At 40.3% G+C, this 5,336-nt stretch overlaps 1 pseudogene across 1 annotated transcript; it reads left to right on the top strand.

Annotated features, from left to right (window-relative positions):
* Window positions 1–2,849: 2,849 nt before the first annotated feature.
* Window positions 2,850–4,117, top strand: LOC308240269 (SWI/SNF-related matrix-associated actin-dependent regulator of chromatin subfamily E member 1-like; annotated as a pseudogene). Its single transcript has one exon. The product of its transcript is annotated as an SWI/SNF-related matrix-associated actin-dependent regulator of chromatin subfamily E member 1-like (transcript).
* Window positions 4,118–5,336: the final 1,219 nt, after the last annotated feature.

The following is a 5,336-nucleotide window of genomic DNA, read 5'->3' as shown; positions in this document are numbered from 1 at the left end:
GACAGGTGTAAGATGGTACCGCATTGTTGTTTTGATTTGCATCTCTCTGATGGTTAGTGATTTTGAGCAGGTTTTCATATGTCTCTTGGCCTTCCTTCTTTCTTCTTTCAAAAAGTGTCTATTTAGATCAGTTGCCCATTTTTTTGATTGGGTTGTTTATCTTTTTTTTGTTAAGTTGTATGAGTTCTCTGTAAATGTTGGAGATTAAACCCTTATCGTTGATATCATTGGCAAATATGTTCTCCCATACAGTGGGCTTTCTTGTTGTTTTATTGATGGTTCCTTTGCTGTGAAAAAGCTTTTTATTTTTACGTAGTCCCATTTGTTTATTTTCTCTTTAGTTTCCATTGCCCTAGGAGCAGTATCAGTGAAGAAGTTCCTTCGGTATATGTCTGAGATTTTTCTGCCTGTGGATTCCTCTAGTATTTTTATGGTTTCCTGTCTTATGTTTAAGTCCTTTATCCATTTTGAGTTTATTTTTGTGTATGGTGAAAGTTGGTGATCTAGTTTCATTTTTTTGCATGTATCTGTCCAATTTTCCCAACACCATTTGTTGAAGAGACTGTCTTGACTCCATTGTATGTTCATGCCTCATTTGTCAAATATTAATTGGGCATAGTGGTTTGGGTCGATTTCTGGGTTCTCTATTCTATTCCATTGATCTATATGTCTGTTCTTGTGCCAGTACCAGGCTGTTTTGAGAACAGTGCCTTTGTAACACAGCTTGATATCTGGTCTTGAGATCCCCCTACTTTGTTCTTCTTTCTCAGGATTGCTGCAGCTATTCTGGGTCTTTTTTTATTCCACATGAATTTTTTGAAGGTTTGTTCTAGGTCTGTGAAATATGCCGTTGGTATTTTAATGGGGAGTGCATTGAATCTATAGATTGCTTTGGGTAGGTAGTATGGACATTTTGATGATGTTGATTCTACCAATCCATGAACATGGTATGTTCTTCCATCTGTTTATGTCGTCCTCTATCTCTTTTTTCAATGTTGTGTAGTTTTCCACGTATAGGTCTTTTACTTCTTTAGTTAACTTTATTCCTAGGTATCTTAATTTTTTTTTTTGGTGCGATGGTAAATGGGATTGCTTTTTTAGTCTCTCTTTCATTAAATAATTTTTAATACAACATTAATAGTAATTACAAGATTACAGTTAAAATATTTGATAGCAACTCACTATGAAGGTGAAATGTTACTGTGCTTTTTTCTAAAGAAGTCAGTGGGAAACAGACCTCCTGCACAGTGCCACCAGTACTGTATCCAGATACAGAGTGATGCAAACCATTTGCTATGCCTCCTGAAAAAACAACAACACACAGATTGTATCAGCCCTAGGAAGTATAATATATAGAAGGGGCAATATCCAAACCAGCATAGCTGTTTCAAGAAAACACACACACAGAGAGAGACACATGAACAGAAGTAATTATTTCCTCTTTTCCTATTTCCACGTCCATCCTGTCTAACTTAAACTTTTTCATTTGAAAATAATCAATCCATAGGAGTTTCAATTTCTTTAGGAGTTATAATTTTTAAAAAATGTTCTTTCATATAATCACACTGTCTCAACAATGACCATTTTTTTTCTTTCAAGGCACTATTTTTTAGGAAATTTCAATAACTCATCACATATCTATTGTGCTTCATCCTTTCTTACTGGTGTGTGAATATGTGAGAAAAAATGAATTAGCAGTTGATTATTTAATTTTGATAAAAGTGACCTGGAAGAGGGAAGAACCACACAACACTTCCTGGTGTTTGATTTATCCTCCTCCTTGCTTAAGGCCCTACATTGCACCTTTAGCTTGCCAACACCATGAAGTTGCCAGCTGCTCTACCTCATTTTCATGTTCATTTCTGGAAGGACAACAATACATCCTTCTGATGCTTACCCAGAGACATTTTCTTAGCCCAGGATCACTGCAGTCCTGGACCATCACTTTAGGAGTCTGGAGATGGATCTTTCATCAGTTATCAAATGGATGAAAACTCTGTGGTTCTGTACGCACTAAGTGAAGTATCAGGGGAGTTGCTATTCTGGAATGATTGGCACTGGCAGAGCTAGGCAGGAAACTAAACACTGTGCCAACCTTCATTTTGCCAGATCTAACTAACCTCCATCAGTGCCTTCCTCTTTGGAGAGATACTAGTACAAGTCCAAGTGAATAGTCTCCTGAACTCTGCACCTGATCTGTTTCAGTTTCCCTGTCAGAGGGCAAAGCCTTCATTTCACACTGTCAACACAAGCCACATGACTGCTGAAGGATATTTGAACTCTACTGTTTCCCATATTCATTGCCATGAACAAACCTGAACTCCACCCAAGTGTAATTAATCAACTGGGTCATTTTAATGCCCCTCCATATCTTAAGGTTTCTTACAAATGAAGATACAAATTTCCCAAATGAACATTCATTATACTAAGCAGTCCAAGCCTCACAAATAAAAGGCATCAATACTAAGCTTTATTCATTTTATTGAAATGTTCAAAGAAACAGGATGTTTATGGGCCTCTTTAATTTATTTAATCCCCCTTGATGTTCACAGGTTGATCTCTATTAAACTTCAGCTTATAATAAAAAGTTATCATAGACATGAACACTCTGAATCCAAGAAGGATTAAAACCCCCAAAATTAATTCAGATATAAATTCGAAGATAACCTTATTACTGTGACTGGAGTATTTGTGTGTGCATGTGTGTGTATCACTAATTTACTCCCAGTAGACTCTGATGTACAAAAAGGTACCTTGACAAAGGGAAGCAAGTCCGGAGTTGCAGGCACCTTTTCTGCATGCGGTGTCTCAGATTCATTCTTAAGGAACTGAGAACTTAATCTTCCAAAATGTCAAAAAGACTGTCTTATGCCCCACCTCCCATCCCAGCTCCTGCAACACAAATGCCCAGCACAACAGGGTTTGTGGGATACAATCCATACAGTCATCTTGCCTACAACAACTACAAGGTGGGAGGGAACCCAGGCACCAACAGCCGGGTCACAGCATCCTCTGGTACTAAGATTCCAAAACCCTCAAAGCCTCCAGATAAGCTGCTGATGCCCTACATGAGGTACAGCAGAAAGGTCTGGGACCAAGTAAAGGCTTCCAACCCTGACTTAAAGTTGTGGGAAATTGGCAAGATTATTGGTGGCATGTGGCGAGATCTCACTGATGAAGAAAAACAAGAATATTTAGATGAATACAAAGCAGAAAAGATAGAGTACAATGAATCTATGAAGGCCTACCATAATTCCCCTGCATACCTTGCTGAAGCCACTTTAGAGGAAGAAAGTTGACAGAGGCAGTCCACATGGAGAAAGAAGAATCTTACATGAGCATCCAACCTGCTGAAGATCCTGATGATTATGATGATGGCTTTTCAATGAAGCATACAGCCATGACCCATTTACAGAGAAACCACCATCTCATCAGTGAAATCCTTAGTGAAAGTGTGGTGCCAGATGTTTGGTCAGTTGTCACAACAGCTAGAATGCAGGTCTCAAACTTCAGGTCCAATCCTTAATGGTTCATCAGCAAAAACTAGAAGCTGAACTTCTTCAAACAGAGGAGCGACACCAGGAAAAGAAGAGGAAATTCCTAGAAAGCACAGATTCATTTAAGAATGAACTTAAATGGTTGTATGGTTTAAAAATAGAAGTGGATATGGAAAAAAATTGCAGCTGAAATTGCACAGGCAGAGGAACAGGCTCGCAAAAGGCAGGAGGAAAGGGAGAAGGAGGCAGCAGAGCAAGCTTAATGCAGTCAGAGCAGCATTGTTCCTGAGGAAGAACAAACAGCTAATAAGACCAAAGAAAAGAAAGAAGGTGAGAACATTCCAATGGAGACAGAGGAGACACACCTTGAAGAAACAACAGGAAGTCAGCAGAATGGTGAAGAAGGCACATCTACTCCTGAGGACAAGCAGAGTGGACAGGAGGTGGTGGACAGTATGGCCAAAGAAGGGACCAGTGATAGTAACACTGGCTTGGAGAGCAACAGCGCCACAGTGGAAGAGCCACCAATAGATCCCATACCAGAAGATGAGAAAAATAATAAATGTTGCCTTGTTTTATGTATTCTAAATCCTTTTTTAAATGAAAAAAAATGTTTTTGAGTTTTAATGGTGTTATGTGGTTTGTGTTCTAATATTTTCCTTGTCCATATCATGCCACCCAAAGCTTTTGGACGATGTAACATCATGAGCCAAAAGGCATAGTCACCTTTCTTAAGTGGTTATGATGATGGTTCTCTTCCTTAGATCTTTGTTTCTACCCTTCACTGCTGAAAGCCTCAGAATTTAAATTAATTGAGAAAATGCCCATTTTGGGAGAATTTTCCTTTGATGCTGCAGAATCTACTCTTACAAATGCCTTCCTACAGCTCACTGGGGTGCTTATCAAAGCCATAGCTTTAAATCTTCTCAGTCCCCATCAGCAGCTTCCTGAAAGTTCCCTTTCCTGTGTACTTCCACAAAGGTAGTTTCTTGAAAATGTAATCATGTATGAGTATATCTTTGTTCGCTTGCCCTTTTCATTTGTAATCAATGTCAGATAACCAAGAGCTGTGTTAAAGTGTTGAGTGTAGGAGAAACCAAGATGGTGGCATAAGGTATACAACTGTACGTGCTGCCTCTCACAACCACACCAAAACTATAACTAAAAGAAAAAATGACTATCACCCAGAACCACGGGAAAGCTGGCTGAGTAGAAGTTCTACAACTAGAAGGAAAGAAAAAAAGTGCATTGAGACTGGGTAGGACATGCAGAGGCATGGAAAAGCAGAGGTACAGAGGCGTGCAAATCAGGCTGGCAACTGGGTGTGCTGTTTTTTTTAAATCAGAGGGAGTTACAAGCTCCCAACTGCTCTGAACTCCAGTTTCAGGTGAGACTCTGGGGACCCATACTCCTACGGTGAGAAACTGGACTGTCTAGCAACAGGTCGGAAAGTGAGGGTGGCTTTCTCGCAGAGGTACTCACAGGAATCATTGTTTACTGCGCTGGGGCATGGGACACGGGGACACAGAGACACAGAAACACGGAGACACAGAGATGGCTGACTGGCAGCCATCGCTGTTTGCTACACCCTGGTGATTCCCTGAGACCCCACCCTACCCATTTTACAAACCCACCCAAGCTGTGTGCAGCGGCTTTTGCATATGAATGGCCTGCACTTTTGCAGCTTAACCTAACAAACTGAAGCTAGGTCAGACAGCACCAAAACTTACAAACCCCAAACAAAGAGGAGAAATCTGCAGATCTCGCTATAGCTCCTGCTGGGTGGCCTCAGGCAGTAGCTGACTTGCACCTCCTGGGAGATCCAGGAGCCAGTGTACC

The sequence above is a fragment of the Plecotus auritus genome (genome assembly GCF_963455305.1).
Source record: "Plecotus auritus genome assembly, chromosome: X".
NCBI lineage: Eukaryota > Metazoa > Chordata > Mammalia > Chiroptera > Vespertilionidae > Plecotus > Plecotus auritus.
The sequence above is the reverse complement of the archived record's forward strand: the minus strand, read 5'-3'. Positions and strand labels throughout refer to the sequence as shown.